The sequence below is a fragment of the Vanellus vanellus genome (assembly GCF_965231255.1).
Source record: "Vanellus vanellus genome assembly, chromosome: 13".
NCBI classification, from domain to species: Eukaryota; Metazoa; Chordata; class Aves; order Charadriiformes; family Charadriidae; genus Vanellus; species Vanellus vanellus.
Genome location: NC_138918.1, coordinates 2,939,639 through 2,957,050, shown reverse-complemented (window position 1 = coordinate 2,957,050; position 17,412 = coordinate 2,939,639). Strand labels below are relative to the sequence as shown.

Here is a 17,412-nt window from a genome sequence, read left to right as displayed (position 1 = left end):
AGGAGCTGTTTGGATGAAATAAGAGGAGTGCCAAAACAGAGCTTTAAATAATTTCAAAGACAGTTCTGGTTACCAGTGGGATGCAGGTATCTCCAGCTGTTTTACTGTTTCAATAGCAAGTTTCATTACCATTGTTGCACCAAATCACCAAAGGGATGGAGTCCTGTGTCTTCTCCATTAATATTCCGTATGCCACGTACCATCCTGTCACAAATTGAGGGCGGTGAGCCCCTGGCGCAGGGTGCCCCGAGCAGCTGTGGCTGCCCCATCCCTGGAGGGGTTCAAGGCCGGGTTGGACGGGGCTGGGAGCGACCTGGGCTGGGGGGAGGGGGCCCTGCCCAGGGCAGGGGGGTAGGAACAAGATGATCTTCAAGGTCCCTTCCAACCCAAACCATTCCATGATTCTATGAAATCAAGTGAGGCTGAAGTAGCAGGAGTGTGTGATAAAGTGCCGGGGAGTGGAAGAAGTTGTAAGTTATTTTACTTCTAACGAGAGGTCTTATAAAGGCCTCACTAGAGTATGTCTTGAAAACTCATTGTCAAGTATGACTTCATATACCTACAGAAAGATTCGAGCGGGTTCTTGCAAATACACCCAGTGACATTTACGTGATCAAATATGAAAATAATTCCTTTCTCTTCAGCTCGCTGGGCACTTGAGCCCCTGAGGAGCTTGGCTGTCTACAGAGCTATCCGTGACAGGTTCTCGTTTGCTACCACGTGTGAATGCATGATGCTGGAAGAGCCTACTTAGGACACAGGAACCCATTCCAAGAGTCTTACTGATATATCCTCCTGATACCCTTTGGAGATAGAATAACATTACCGTTCTTGTGCCTCAGAGGAGGCCCAGAGACCGAGACCAGCCCAGAATTTCCAGACCACCCAAAAGCAGGCACTGTTTTGCTCAGCATTGCAAATTCCCATTTATCTTGGGGATCTGGCTGTGGGTGGGACAGAGGAGCTGGTCAGAGGACTGACTTGGTGAACACCAGCTGAGCTGGGTTAGCGTGTCACAGGCACGCTCCAAACGCACCAAAGCCGGTAGTTAGGTCTAGGATAGACTCCGTATGAAGTTAATCCTGGAAGGGGGTCACCTAAAGGCGTATTTGGTGGCCCAGCACACGAGCAGGTCAAGGTGAAGAGGGATTTTTGCTCATCACTTTAAAAAGGAGCATCTGAAAAGGATTTGAGCGCTTTGCTCCTAGCGCTGGTGTTTCTGCCGCAGGGTGACAAGCCGGATACGGGCACGGATCTGGCTGGAAGCTGCCTCCATCCCTGGGTAAGATGCAGGTGGGGCGGCAGCTTGAGAAACCTCCCAAAGAAAGGGGAAATACAGATCTTAATGTCAGAGGTGCTGGGCAGCCCCTCGAGCCCCCTTGGCGCAGCGGGCTTTCTTCCCCTGACTCCCCAAAAGGTGCCTTCAGGCAGCTTTTTCACTCTTGTACATAGCCCGCCTTCTTCAGCGGTGCTTCTGGGTTTTCATTCATTCCTTATCACATATAGTGTTACAGAAAATGAGTTCTCATTGCAGTAATCAGTGGCTCTGCAATGGCTGTATTATACCTAATGATACAATGTCACGCTTGAATGCTTTCCTGAACACATCATGAAATGATGTCAGAAAGTAGTAGTTTTGTGTCCCCGTTTAAAGTAGCCCTTAAACTCTTGCTGTGGAGCAGAATAACAGCTTTATGGAGGGGAAGAAAGAAACAAACTCACGTCTCTTCCTGCATGAATAAATAAAAAAAAAAGTACTTCACACCACTGTTTGCAGAAATAAAAAGCAGAAAAAAGTTTACTTTGAGGGGGGAAAATTCCCACAGAGTGGGACTCCGTAGGAAGATTTGGCTTCAGCCCTTGTTTCTGCCATGCACTTCCCAAGTAACCTTCTGTGTATCTTTTCCTTTCTTTCTATCTTAGTCTATTTGTAAATCAAGAATGATAGTGTTTTCTTTTAAATAGAATTTTGTAGTAAGCAATTAAGCTACAGGTCTATAAGCAACGTTATTGATGTAACATAAAGTATAAGACTTTGATTGGAGACAAATCTTGAAGGTGCCCAATGTATTGTTTCAGCTGGATTCCAGGTGTACAGATATCTGTCCGTGGGCACGTGCCTTCTATTTGTGTTCTATCAAGTAGATAATTATTTGAGTACAATTAGGCTGATGAGTGGGCTGCTTTGTGGGTTTTTGTTCCAGTTGACCTCTTCAGTTAAGACTTAAGTCCTTGCATAGAGCTGAGGGACACCGCAGATTGCATCTGTGTGCTCTTCCAGTTTACCCAGTTACCAGTGGCGAACTGGGACTGCATCTGTGTGCTCTGCCAGTTTACCCAGTTACCAGTGATGAACTGGGATTGCATCTGTGTATTCTGCCAGTTTACCCAGTTACCAGTGACGAACTGGGACTGCATCTGTGTGTTCTGCCACTTTACCCAGTTACCAGTGACGAACTGGGATTGCATCTGTGTGTTCTGCCAGTTTACCCAGTTACCAGTGACGAACTGGGACTGCATCTGTGTGCTCTGCCAGTTTACCCAGTTACCAGTGACAAACTGGATGGCCTTAAAGTATGACAGAGACCAAATACTCTGTGGTTCCACTTTGAGCTAGATCTATCCCCAGTAAACTGATACCAAAGCAAACAGCAAAGATCTTGTTTCCTTTGGGGTATTTTGGGGAAGGATTTTTTTTTTTCAGGTCTTTTAACATGTTCTTCACCTGTGAAGTGCTTTGTAAGTACCGGTGTACAGCAAATACTGGTGTGTGACTGGAAGCATTGCTTGATTTGTGCGACCTCAGTAGCGTTTCATTCTGTTCGAGCATTGGTATTAAGAAGAGCAGAGGAGAATTTGGCTTTGGGCAAACGACCGCTTTCTCCTTTGCCCAGCCTAGAATGAAATGGCTCCTTGAAACCTCAAGAGTCCAAGAAGTTAAAAAAACACCTTGTGTGCCTTCAGACATCCCGATTTCCCCGTGGCATTGTTTGAAGTTAATACGTGTCTCTTTGAGAGCAATCTGGAAGATCGCAAGGACCTGCTGGCTGAGGGCGGGCCACGTGGAGACATCGGCTCACTGGTATCAGCTAACGTGGGAAGACCGCATCAACGTTGTGTTTGGGGAAGATTCCACAGAGGGTGTCAGGCCCTGGTGGGCAGATTTGGGCTGAGCTGGCCACCGTGCCCGAGGCTTGGTCCGGCTGGGCTGGCGAATGGACACGACGTCCAAGGGGGGAGCTCATGGAAATGTGGGTGAAGCAATGAGAGGTGCCAGTGGGAGAGATCTCCCCAGGGTTCATCCTGCACCCTCTGGTGCAGCAGAGTTCCCCGGTGCTGCCAGGCACACAAATGTAAGTGCTCATCCCTTTTCCACAGTTGACAAAGCAAATGATAAATAGGTGGAAAACTTCACTTAGGAGTTTGGAGCCCAAAGGGAAGTACCTCGAAGCAGGAGTCCTACATCCAGAGGTCTTAAGAGGAATGTCACTCCTACTCGGAGCTGTTCAAATTCTCCTTGATCCGTTTGTCTTCACTGGTATGAAACACAGTTTGGTTTTCCCGTAGGAAAACGTTCTATTTAAGACTTCTCTACTATATGGCGGGTTTTTTTGGTTTTATGTATTTTCACTGTTTTGTGAGTTTCTGTAGTCATTTGATGTGAGTGTTGGCGATTTTGACTGGGTAACAAAATACATGAGGATAAAATGCTTTTTGCTCCTTGCCAAAGAAGAGAAGAAAGAAGTTTGTCTCCCTGAGAAGCACTCCCAGCACCCATGAAAACCAGAAAGATATCTGTGCTCATAATGACAATTGGCCCACGGATGTCCAAAATGAGCAGTTGGCCTGGAAACGTTCCTATTTGAATAAAAGCCTTGGATAATGCAGCTAAATCATTTTAGCGCAGTGATTTGGACTATGCTTTGCTTTCCCGTAGCAGTAGTCCCCTTTTTTCCACTTCTATTCATTTCTCTTTCCTTTTTGACTTTTTTACACCCACTCGGTCTCTTCACTCATTTTTCCCTCATTATTTTTGGCCAGCGAAAGCTGCACATACACCACTCAATGCAGTTTTTCTTCCCTTATCTCCTTCCTTTCTCCAGACACATCAGAGCAATGTACTTCTCTAGCAGTGTACATATATTAGAGACATTCTTTCTGTTTAGAGCCATGCTTTTCCATTTCCGGGATTTAGGAGTAATTTCTTTCCCTTCTTTCTTTCCCTCCCCACTCTTTTCTGCGAGATCAGCAGTCCTAAAGCTCCCCTGCATCAGCCGAGCCCCCGCTAGACGAAGGCAGACGCGTTGCTTGCCCAAACTCATCCCTTATTTTCTCCAGTTCAGACATCTTCTTTTTATCCAGGTATATTGGTTTGGGTTTTTTTTTTTTTGTAAAAATCTCAGCTTTTCTCGCTGGGCTGTATAGCGGCTTTGTAGTGCAGCTGGTCAGATTTAGTTTGTGCTCTGGCATGAGCTCAATCCAACTTCGTTGACCAAATTCTTGAACTTTCCATTATGTAAATGCACTGTACCTCTGCCCATTACTTTATAGATTTTATTTTTTTTTTTTTATTCAGTCCAACTTCTACTAAAGATCTAATTTTATGAGCTCTGACAGAATTTTATGTGGAGAGATGGCGTGCTATAAAGGCATGTCCATGTCTGGTATTCCAGTCCTGTTCTCTTTCTTCCACCAGTCTCTCCCGAAATGTCAGTAGTAATTTTTTCAACAATTTGGTCTCGTAGCTTCCAATATTTTTTTTTTTTTCTTTTAAGCAGATACATGACAATAGTTTTCCCCCTCACACACGGTCAATTTTTGCCCTGTAATAAATCACAGTTTTGTACAGATTTTGTACAGGATTCGGAAAGAAATCCCTGTGGAAAACCACCTGCCTTTCTCCTCTGTGTTACACGCGTGGTCACAGCGCTGGGGTTGAGCCTTTCACTCTTGCTCAGAGCAACATTTAGTACTACGAACCTATATATAGTCTTCCAAAATGTACATGCCTACGTGCCGGGGTGCGCGTGCGGGTACACGTACGTGTCCAGGCGTGTATGCACGGCTGAAAGAGTGAGGATAACTCGTTATCTCATGCCGTTTCTGCGGGTATAGCGTAGGGGACGGAGCCTGGCCCGGCGCGGGGGTGCGTGGTGGGAGAACGAGAAACGAGGGGAAAAGCTGAAACGAGAGGTTCAGCCTGGACGTCAGGAGGTGGTCTTCCCATGAAGGTGGTTGGGTGGTGGGACGGGCTGCCCAGGTGCCACCTCCATCTCTGGGGGCTTTCAAGACCTGGCTGGGACCAGCCACCTGGTCCGACGCTGCACTAAGCGCTGACGTGCCGAGGCCTCTCCCAGCCCCCATCATCCCATCGTCTCAGGATTTCACGGCCTTAAGCGGCGTCTTTCATTTTGCAACTTCTCGTCTATCTGTCCTCCGGTTCTCAAACAGTTTCTTTCTAATTACGGCAAATGATAATCTTCTGCGTGTTGACGGAAGATTTGCTATGCTTGAACGTAAATGAATTACAAGCTTGGAAAAAACCCCACCACCCAAGCAGGCTAATAACTCGTGCCATGAATCACTGCAGTCCTCTCGAGTAGCTATGGATTCAGCCTCAGGTGGCGGTGGTTTATTTCCTCTGTACTTTATTTGTTGTCCGTGAGTTAGTTCGGTGCTTTGTTACTTCCAGAAGTAATGTGTTCTAAAGAAGAGGATTTCAAAACATCTCGGTCGGAGGTGGTGTTGAATGTTTTGCTCATTTAGCGGTTGGAAAACAGGCGAAACCCACTCCGTCGGCTGGTTTGCAGACTGCAAAGAAATCTGCTCCACTTAACACTCTCTCTCTTTCCAGCTGGAAAAAAAAAAAAAAAAAAGAAAAAAAAGAAAAAAAATAAATCTGAGTGTGAACTGATGGCAGATTTCCCAGCTGGCAATTAATATTTGCCGCTTTAACTTTGCGGCGCTGCTGACAGGCTGCTTCGGTGGCGGGGAGATGGATTTAGAGCTGTTGGGAGACGTGCAATTAATCCCTCTGGGGAGGGAGGCTGGGGGCTCCCACGCGGAGCTCTGGCCTGTAATGGTCATTTCGGCGTCCAACGTAAATATATTAGGAGTTTCAAATGTTAGGAAGAGAGATACGTGCTGTATGTACCTGAGGTGTGTTTGCTGTCAGTAGAGCCGATACAGTTCTCACTATAGCGACTGCTTCAGGGCTCTGTACCAAAGGGATTCCATACTGTTTATTCCCACGCTGCTTCCTCGGCTCCTCCGCCGAGTCCTTCGGGGAGGGATCGATCTTACCTGGCTTTTCAGGCTGAGTCCTCTTAGATGTGATCGACGGCTTAACTCCTTATAAACAGACTGCATCAATCTTTGGGGTAAATTATGGAAATTCCATTGATTTATGTGAGGATGCGAAGATGAGGCAGTCTTCTGCTGGCTTTGGTACCAGGAATTTTGTAGGTGTATCTCTAAGGTCTTTAGGAGTATTTTCCATTTTAAAAGGCCTTTGCTCACGTTACTGAAATTCATGGAAGGGAAATCTCAGCTCTTGTGAAACTCTCCCCGATTTAGTTGGAAATTAAATGCCAATAACGAGAGAGAGTGGAAAGTTTAAGCATTAGAAAAAGAATCAAAATTAGCAAAGATCTTACAGAAGTCCCACAAAAAGTCCCCAAAGAAGAAATGCACGTAAGAATTTAATAATAATGCAAAAAAAGTCTTTGAGACCTAATGTGCATTAGCGATAGAAACCTTTGCTGAGGACCTCATGGCCATAGGGGCAACCCCACAGCTTCAAAGAGAAGTGGGACCGGAGCGCCGTGGCCAACGCTGAATTTGACAGAGTCAGTCAAAAGATGAATCATGTCCATGGTAACTCCTCGCAGCGGTGCCGTTTCCTGCACCGTCTTCACCAAAACCAAACCCCTATTTTCCTGATGCTGCGACCCGATGTAGACTGGGGACAGATTTCGGATACGGTTGGTAAAGCTGAAATGGGGCTGAAGACACCGTGGCTGAAGCTAGTGGAGGGAGTGGTGTTATCTGAAGTGATCCCTATCCAGCATTCCCCGTGTTTTTATAGCTCCAATTTGAGGCGATGGCCATTTGGGGAGTGCAGGAGTAACTGCAATGTGGCCTTTTGTTTTAATATGAAATTGTGTAAAGTTTGTTTTTTACAACAGTCGTACGTCTGGGGCACCCGTGAACAGTTTTATTCGGTGACTGTTATCTGTTTCATCTTATTTAAGGACCAGTCTATTAATCTTCTCCAGTTGCCGGCCTCGACGTGTATGGCCATAATATCTCCCATAAAACCAAACAGCTTAATAATATGTATCAACTAGCGAACAAAGGAATTAAAGGATATTTCAGCAGCAGTATGAACATCTTAAAAAATAATAATAATAAAAAAAAAAATCAGAATTCTTCTTTCTAATTTCTTTCCCCCTTATAATTTCGGGTATACTGGTTGAACGGCAGTCACCGAAGCCCACAGTTAATAAAATACGCAGCCTGTCCGCCGTGCTGGAGGACCGCGGCAGCATCAAGCAGCGTTTGGGAATCCCTGATCTCCATAAACGTAAAGGGGAGGGCGACAGGTGATTAAGAAAGGGGCTTAAGGAACTGTTTACACATTGAAAACAAAACAGCTCAGCCTAAAACTGCACGGCATGGAGGAAGACAATGGGAGCACGAGACGGTCTCAGTTTAAAGCATCCAGCGTTGCAGCTTAATACTGTTGAGGGCCGAGAAACGGGATGCAGCTCGTTATTCTTTAGGGCGGCATCTGCTCTGCCGGCTCCAAGCCGGGCACTGGCAAACCTTCACTGCAGCGGTTTCGGGAAAGCGGAGAGGTGATAATGAAGCTTCTTTTGATGCACAGCTGTAGCGGTTGTGATGGGGAATGAAAGCAGAGGAAGAGGACGGAGGAGGATGGAGAATCAAAGTGAAGGATGTGGGAAGGGAGGCGGGGACGTGGCTCGCGTTTACCGGCTGCGGTTCCTTTGCAAACTTCGGTACTGCTGCCCGCAACGCTCCGGGTGTCAGGGGATGTTCCTCTTTCATTTTACCTACTTTTGTGTGCCGTTTGCATCTCGACAGATGCTCGTCGTGATTTGAGGGCAGTCTGGACTCGCTGTGTCCTCCTCACTTTTCTTCTCTGCGGATCGGGTTAATGTTTATTCTACATGAATTTGGGCGCTTAAACCGTATTTAAATACTGAAGAGCCGCATGGAGTAAACACGAAAGAAAACTTTTGCTTTTTTATTTTGTTGAATTTAATATTGGCTCTCGCTGTCCCAGCAGCGATTTCCCCAACCGCTCCAGGTGGTGAGTACACTGGAGAAATGCCGCAGAGTGGGGAACGATGTTAGGAAGTCTTGATTAAAAAGTGGCCCATTTTTTGAGCTTCTGCATTGCTGAATCTCTCATAATCATAGAGCTTGGATGCTCTAAAGTTAACGGCTTTTTTTCCCCCAAATGTTGATAGCCTAATAAAAGATATTACCTTTCCCTGTTAACCCTGTGCACATTTTGGTTCTTACGCCATCACGGTTGCACCAACACTACTACAACAACATCATTTATTATTTTTTTTTCCCCCTAGGTCTTACTTCTTTTTCAACTCTTCTGTTGGTTCTACGGTAATTTGAAGGATTTCTCCTGTGTCAAATGTTCTGAAAATGCAATTCTGTCAAGCTATACATTTCAGAAGGCAATTTCCCGAGGGGCGCTCGTGGGGAGGACTGTCCCTCACGTGGGTGTCACTCGGGGCACACGCGCGGACACTGTTGGCGTACCAAGCTGCTGGCAGAGCACTCGCCGCTGCTGCCGTTTCCCATTGACTCTGGCTGGAGCTAATGGTAAAACTGGTGATCTGAGCATACCTGAGTGCTGGGAAGGGTCGAACCTGACTCTGGATACTCAGCGGCTGCGCTCAGCTTTGCCTGTGGACTCCTACCCGACCTCCTAATGAAGGGAGGTTTAGATTAAAGCTTGATTCAGTTGAGTTTCCTGGGCTTGTATCCAAAATGAACAGAATCAAACAATCTTACGGTTGGACTCTATGATCTTAAAGGTCTTTTCCAACTTACATGATTCTATGAAGTGTCAACATCCAGGGTTTTCCCAGTGGAAGGGAAGGATAGCGTGTGCCATGTGTTACCCAAGTAATTTCAAGTGAAGGAAAACAAATATTGCATAAAAATAGAGAATGAATAGTTTTCTTTTACTTTCTTCACTGGCAGAGAGAAAGAATTCCTATTGCTGTTTAATTCAAGTGTTTTCTGTGTTGGAAATCCTTAAAATTTCAGTGCTGAACCACAGCAATTTGGCGTTGTCGGAATGCTCTTTAAGTGCTTCTGCCTGGAAGAGCATCGGGTGGCAGCTGAGGATGCTGGCTCAGGAGAGGGGCAAGTTACGTATGTGCAAAGCGTCACCTACGGAGAATATATCTTACAGCTTCATTTCCTTGTGAGCGCAAAGAGGAGAATGCTTCTCCGTGCCGGGAGGTTTATGCGAGAGCGGGAGGGAGCCTGGAGTCGGCTCGGTGGGGGGCGAGCGCCGAGCCTGCACCTCAGAGCGGGGAGGAAATGGCACACAAAGTCCTTGAGGCGCGCAGCCTGGTTAATTTGGTTGCACAGAAAGAGGATGCTATATTGTGATTTTTCTCCTAGGTCGGGGTTTCTCCCCAGAGCCGGTTGCCTTTCCCGGCAGCCACTGCAGTTCTGCAAGAAGCCACGTCCTGGTTTGGCATGAAATTGCTGCTGCTGCACAAAAAGGCCAAGTCATTTGAACAGATTTCCTGTGAGCCATTGTTAGACTGAAAATTAAAACCGCGGATGCTTACTTTTCCCCTAGTAAAAAACGCTGGGAGTGTTCCCTGAAAATTTGGCTTCTTTCAGAATTTGATGCGTTGGCTGATGGGTGACTACAGGAATCGGGAGCTGAGCTCTTCAATGCCCTTGTGACACTCGTGAAGTTGCCGTCATTTCTCTAAAATTACATAAAATGTAGTCAGAGGAAAATCGTTGATTTAATTAAGGGCCTCACAAGTCACCTTTCAGAGAGGTAACGTGCAGTTTGGTGGCAGGTGACTCTCCATGGGACACCTCCAGCTCTGTGCTCAGACAGGGGCCAGGGAAAACCTTAATTAAAAAAAAAAACCCAAACCCAAACAAGCGAGGAACCCTGAGAAAGACCAAGAGATTGCTTTAAAAAGAAAATGGAAAAGGTTAAAAGGTAGAGAGATGAGCAGTAAAGATTAAGACGATTAGGTTGCGGTAAAGGACGCTGGAATCCGAACGGAGGAAAACGAATGTATAGAATAAATTTTTAGGGCTGGGGGAGACTCGGGCAAGGAGATTTAGGAATGCTTTAGAGATAAAAGGGCTGACACTTGAGAACAGTTGATTAAAAGCTGTTCAGCACAAATGCTAATTTTTCTGGGTGCTCGGTATAAAAATCCACGGAGCAAATTGAAATTCTGAGTGCTGGGGGATACCAACGGGCGGGATGCTGCAGATCCAATTAAGTGGCTTCAAGGAAAAAACCCTGTGCCGCTTCCACCCGCCTTCGCTCCCCGCCTGCCGCTCCGCTCTGGGCTTTAACACGCACTTTTTCCTAATATACTCGAGGGGGCTGAATCCTACCGGAGGTGTCGGGAAGGCAGAGTAATACTATTTAAAATAAGCCCTCCACCGGAGCTTCGCAGCATGAGGTACTGATAAAGCCCGTGGTAATTCCCTGGTTGCTTTTTTTTTGCGTATCGTGTTGAAGCCGTGTTCTCGTCGGAGGCACGCGAAGTGCCGGGGGTGAGGTTATCTGCCTTCCCTCGCCCCCGGGAAACGGAACTGTTCCCGCGGATGTTAAAACCTGACGTAGCGAGCTAATGAACGATCTGCAGGTTTGGTCTGCCTCCCAGGGAATCGAAGGCTCTTTGAGTAGAAACTATTTATTTATTTATTTATTTATTTATTTATTTATTTTTTGGTAAAAAGCTGAGTCACGGAGAGGAATTTCAATCGTAAGGTGCGTAGTTAATAAGAAGTGCAGCCGTCGCAGTGTTTGTGGAGGGATGGGTGCTGCGGCGGTGGGGGGGGGGGTTCGCGCCCCGTCCCTTCGCCCGGCACTGATTTGGGAGGTCCCAGTGCAGTACGGGGATGCAGCATCCGACCGGGGCTCGCTGAGCTGCAGGTACGGATCGCTCCGCTGCTGGAGTGTACATGTAAATCCCATTACCTCTAATTGAGTGGGGATCAATCACAAATTAAGGAGCGAGAGGAAGGTTTCCAGGTGAGATTTAAGTGGGAGGCTTTTACTGATAATATTTTGCATTTTCCATCAAAGTGTCCTAGAATGCTTTACAAAGATTAATGAATTAGACCCCGCAGCACCCCTGCATGCCAAGAAAATAGTAATCCACCCATTATAGGGGAGGAATTGCGGTCTAGAAGAAAGCCGGTGACTTTCTCAAGGTCGTAGAAAACGACTCTCGGTGCTCTTGTTGAACCATCCCAATTCTGGGCTCCCTCTCCCTATAAAATCCCCCGGCACGCGCTGGTTTTGCTGTAGGTTTTTGCGGGGGTGAAGGGGGGGCATGGACTGGCTGGGGCTACTGAAGGCAGGATCCCTGTGCCCGGGCAGGGCTGCGGTGGTCGGTGGGGATCACGGAATCATGGAGTTTTCAGAGTCGGAAGGGACCTCTAGAGATCACCCAGCCCCACTCCCCTGCCAAAGCAGGATTGCCCGGAGCACATCCCTCAGGACTGCATCCAGGCGGGGCTTGAAAATCTCCAGAGAAGGGGACTCCCCCCCTCCCTGGGCAGCCTGGGCCCGTGCTCTGGCACCTGAACCGTAAAGAAGTGTTCATGGAACTTCCCGTGTTCTAACTTGTGCCCATTGCCCCTCGTCCTGTCACTGGGAACCATTGACAAGAGCCTGGCTCCATCCTCCTTCAGCCCACCCTTTAGGTACTTGTACGCCATAATAAGGTCTCCCCTCAGCCCTCTCTTCTCCAGGCTAAAGAGTCCCAGCGCTCTCAGCCTTTCCTCATACGGGAGATGCTCCAAGCCCTCAGTCATCTTAGTTGCCCTTCGCTGGACTCACTCCAGCAGTTCCCTGTCCCTCTTGAACTGGGGAGCCCAAAAATGGACACAGTTGTGGCCTCGCCAGTGCAGAGCAGAGGGGGAGAATGACCTCCCTCGACCTACTGGCCACACTCTTCCCTATGCAGCCCAGGATTCCATTGGCCTTTTTGGCAACAAGGGCACATTGCTGGGCCATGGATAATTTACTGTCTACCAGGACCCCCAGATCCTTCTCCTCCGAGCTACTTCCCAGCAGGTCCGCCCCTAACCTATACTGGTGCCCAGCATTCTTCCTCCCCAGGTGCAGGACCTTGCACTTGCTCTTGTTGAACCTCATTAGGTTCTTCTCTGCCCAGCTCTCCAGCCTGGCCAGGGCACACTGGATGGCAGCGTGGCCCTCTGGGGTGTCAGCCACCCCTCCCAGTTTGGTATCACCAGCGAACTTGCTGAGGATACACTCTGTCCCCTCATCCAGGTCATTAATGAATATATTAAAATTGGACCAAGTGTTGACCCCTGGGGGACACCACTGGTCACAGGCCTCCACCTGGACTCTGTGCCGCTGATCACAACCCTGATGCGACGGCGGTGGGTGAGGGCCGTGAGCGCGGAGCTGTGCTGCCCGTGGCCGCGGGACAGCGGGGCATGAAACCCATCCCGGCTGCTTCTCCTCGCCGGAGGAGTTGCCGCGCGTTCGGGTGTGGGGCTCTGGAAGGGCAAGGGAGTTTTGCACATGCAATTGCAGCCTCCTCGTCTCGCAACGATCTTGCTGAACGAAAACCAAATCCCCACGGTAGCGAATGGCCGTGATGGAGAAAACCACAGCTTCGCTCCTCGTCTGCTCTTCCAGTTAAAAATTGAGAGGAGGGAAGAGCCGCACGATGTGGAGTGAGAAACTTGCTCACCTACGATTATATTTAAATGTAACCTTTGTAGTAAAAAACATATTAGCGTGAAGGAAGGAAGACATTTGTTTTCCTTTTGAGTGAGGGTTGTTTTTGCTGAAAGCAGCCTGGTGGGCTAAACAGAGGTTCACCTGTAAGAGGGTCACCATGGGGTTTGTCTCTCCCCGCAACGACTGCCAGCTCCTGTCAGGGGATGTCGGAGGTTCCCTCTTCCCTCCGTGCTTGATTTTTCTCTGCCACGTCGGCAATTTAGTTGAGTTGAGTGAATGCAGCTCTTCTTCAGGAATAATGCAAGCAACTTTATTTTTTAAAATTCTTTCAGGCTAATATCTGAAATCTTTGCGGGGCTTTATTTATTTATCCCGCTCCAGAGGGTTGGGATCAAGATGTAGAAAAGCCCAAGGGAAAGGATTTGAGCGCATCCAAAACACGCGCGGGGCTTTGGCTTTGCTGTTAGAGCTCGGGCAGCGCTTTGCCGTGGCAGCAGCACCACCTCTGCGCCGTTGTGGCCCCGTGTCTCGCGGGGGGTTCTGTGCCGGCTCTGGAGGAGGCGTCGGTGCCGCTGTGGTTTAGGGCACGTGCGAGGACCCTGCGGGCGCAGGTCAGTCCTGGGAACCCTTCTCCAGCGCTGGTGATCTCCTCCCCAGAGGTTTTCCAGTGGAAGCCGCGACGCTGAATGCCAGGCTTTATTATAGGGGGTTATTTTCCATTAAATCTGGAGCAAACCACATACTCTGAAAACATTTGCGGGGAATATTTAGTTGTATTTCCGTATGTAAGCACTTTGGCTGTATCCGCAGCCCTTTAGTTGGCTATTCGTGAATATTTTAGCAAATTGGTTTACTAACAGGAACGTTGCCAGGAAGCAAATGTTCCTGAATATTTGTCGAAAAACGGATTTAACTTTGCATTTGCAGTTACTTGCTGTGGCAGCCCCGTCTTAGTGCTCCTCTGGGAGGACCGGCGTAGCCAATTAAAGCAAATCTTGTTTGGAAATGTGATTCTCGGAACCTGCTCGTGAATAAACTCAATCAAAGACTGATTAGACAGCTGTGCCAGCTGTGGGCGGTTACCCCTCACCACAGCATCTGGGTGCCCTGCAGGTAAACTGGTAGCAAAATCTCATGTGGGCTTGCAGGAACCTCTGATAGTTGGCCTTTTTCGGGGGGGGGGGGGGGGGGATGGATCAAAGCTGTGTTCAGGCTCTTCTGATGTAAATATTTAGAAATAAATATTTTTGTTTGGGGTGTCGCACGTACTGTGAAGGTTTTTGAAGGGTCACTGGACTGTGGGTTCTGCTGCGTTCCTCTGGCTTGAGCTGTAGAACAGTCTAAAAGAAAACTGCCACGGTCCTGTTTTCATGTGGCCAGTGTTTGAGTATTTCTATTTGAATTCTAGAATAACTTGGGGGGGGTGGAAATACCAAGTGCCGTGCATACCCCCTCAGCTGGAGGACCCCAAGTGCTGGGAACCCGCTGTGAGCTGCGCCAAAGGCTGTGGGACCATCACGTGCTCAGGTCCTTCTGGGCAGCGGCTTCAGGGGTGTTCCTGTACCGGCGGTAGAGATGTCTGTTCGCTCAATGTGGAGGGTCATCTCCATCCCAAAGGACTCGGTGGTTGCGGCAGGACGGAGGCGTCACAGCAGTGCATGGCGAGGGAGCTGCTCTCTCCCGTGGGCTCGATGCCATCACTGAGTCGGCACTTGGGACGTCTGCGTGGGGGAAAGGAGGTTGGAAGAAGGAGCACTTAAAATTTAGAGCATAAGATCCATGCTCTAAACAAGAGCCAAGTGGTTTTGTTCAGTTCATGCACTCCGACAAACGCGGCACTGCTGCAGCCCTGGTTTGGGGAGCAGTTTCGTGCTGGTGCCGCGTGGCTGCTCCTGCTTGGCTGCGGGGGCATCGCCCTCCTGCGGTTGTCTGTCCTGTCCCGCGAACAGAGCGCCCTGTGTTACGAAAACATCAGGCTGCCAAAGCCCGTGATCATCTGCAGGTTTCTGATGCCGGATGGTTTGCATGTGAGGGAGGGGATGGTGCCCCTCTGCTGCGCTCTGCTCTGCTCTGGGGAGACCCCCCCGCAGCGCTGCCTCCAGCTCGGGGGGTCCCCACAGCAGAAGGACACGGAGCTGTCGGAGCGGGGCCAGAGGAGGCCCCGGAGATGCTGGGAGGGCTGGAGCCCCTCTGCTGGGAGGACAGGCTGGGAGAGGTGGGGGGGTCAGCCTGGAGAAGAGAAGGCTCCGGGGAGACCTCAGAGCCCCTTCCAGTGCCTAAAGGGGCTCCAGGAGAGCTGGGGAGGGACTCTGCATCAGGGAGGGGAGCCATGGGATGAGGGGGGACAGTTTTAAACTTAAAAAGGGAAGATTAAGACTAGGTATTAGGAAGAACTTCTCGGCTGTGGGGGCGGTGAGCCCCCGGCGCAGGGTGCCCCGAGCGGCTGTGGCTGCCCCATCCCTGGAGGGGTTCAAGGCCGGGTTGGACGGGGCTGGGAGCGACCTGGGCTGGGGGGAGGTGTCCCTGCCCAGGGCAGGGGGTGGAGTAGATGCTCTTTAAGGTCCCTTCCAGCCCAAATCATTCTGTGATTCTATGATTTATTCATCTGTCCGGGAGCTGGAGCGCAGACGTGGCGTGGGGAAGTCACGCTGACAGCACTGCATCTCTCCGTCCACCACTTCCCGTTCCTTCCCTGTTTATTCCATTGCCATCAGACGATATTCTGTGCCCTGCTGTGTAGGCATGTGAGAGATGTGACCAGTTTCTGGAGAAAATTATTCATAAGAATATTTTCCCAGGAGCAGAAACTCAGGGGTCAACCTATCTAAACGCGGCAGGTACAACTCGGGTAGCATGTTGGAAGAAGTCTGCATCCAATGTGTACGTGAGATGCTCAGCACATCTGGAAAACATCTGTCTCGGACTCATAATTTGGCATTGTCATTCTTGCAGCCACTGTAAAACAGGGTCCTGTGGAAAATGTTTAATACTCCTGGACACGTTGTGTTTTGTTTTAATGGTAAAATAGCTTGTTAGGTCCAAACAAACTGGCAGAAAATCTTGCTGAGGCTGTACAGTGCCGAGGAAGTAAAAGGCTATTAAGACAAAAACCTCAGCCCCTCTGAACCCATGAGATTTTGGCTGCATTTTTGCTGGAATAGAACTGAAAGATAATGAAGGCATTTTGTGGCCCCACACTGGCTTTCAGCTGGGTTTTATTTTACATAATGAGTCGGTGAAAATCAGAGTACAGTTACTTTGGGTTCACTTTAGAAATGTTGAACAAGTTGCAGGCTGCAGCTTTGGGCTCATCAGTTGTAGCTAATTCCTTTGGCTCTTTTCGAAGGGAAAGGCTTCGTTTTCCTGGGCGAGAGGCGGCGCGGGGCTGCTCCAGCCGCCGTGGGCTCGGGGGACCCCGCAGGGCCCAGCGCCTCCCCGGCAGCCGCCCCCCGAATGCATCCCCTCCCGGCCTGCTGGGATTTTGGTAGGTTATTTTTTAAGTCAGGTTTCACCACTTTCTTAAATTGATGGCAATTTCCTAATGGATGGAAGTTATTTCAAGGGTTTATTTTTGTGTTTTCAGCAACACTGCTGTCTTCGCTTTTCTTTTTTTTTTTTTTTTTTTGTTTGTTCTTTTCTGGATTGGGCTGAGGGGTTTTCATCATGTAATGTGAGCGGACAGTCTCCCTCTCCCTTCCCTTCCCTTCCCTTCCTCCCTTCCCTTCCCTTCCTTCCCTTCCCTTCCCTTCCCTTCCCTTCCCTTCCTTCCCTTCCCTTCCCTTCCCTTCCCTTCCCTTCCCTTCCCTTCCCTTCCCTTCCCTTCCCTTCCCTTCCCTTCCCTTCCCCCTTCCCTTCCCTTCCCTTCCCTTCCCTTCCCTTCCCTTCCTTCCCTTCCTTCCCTTCCCTTCCCTTCCCTTCTCCCTTCCCTTCCCTTCCCTTCCTTCCCTTCCCTTCCCTTCCCTTCCCTTCCCTTCCCTTCCCTTCCTTCCCTCCCTTCCCTTCCCTTCCCTTCCCTTCCCTTCCCTTCCCTTCCCTTCCCTTCCCTTCCCTTCCTTCCCTTCCCTTCCCTTCCCTTCCCTCCCTTCTCCCTTCCCTTCCCTTCCCTTCCCTTCCCTTCCCTTCCCTTCCCTTCCCTTCCCTTCCCTTCCCTTCCTTCCCTTCCCTCCCTTCCCTTCCCTGCCCTTCCCTTCCCTTCCCTTCCCTTCCCTTCCCTTCCCTTCCCTTCCCTTCCCTTCCTTCCCTTCCCTTCCCTTCCCTTCCCTTCCCTTCCCTTCCCTTCCCTTCCCTTCCTTCCCTTCCCTTCCCTTCCCTTCCCTTCCCTTCCCTTCCCTTCCCTTCCCTCCCTCCCCTCCCCTCCCCTCCCCTCCCTCCCTCCCTCCCCCTCCCCTCCCTCCCCTCCCCTCCCCTCCCCTCCCCTCCCTTCC

General features: G+C 49.4%; 1 protein-coding gene across 1 annotated transcript in view; it reads left to right on the top strand.

The window, feature by feature from the left end:
• FSTL4 (follistatin like 4) overlaps positions 1–17,412 on the top strand; it is a gene marked incomplete at both ends in the record, with an annotated part of 245,959 nt that overhangs the window by 79,169 nt on the left and 149,378 nt on the right. The window lies entirely within an intron of this gene.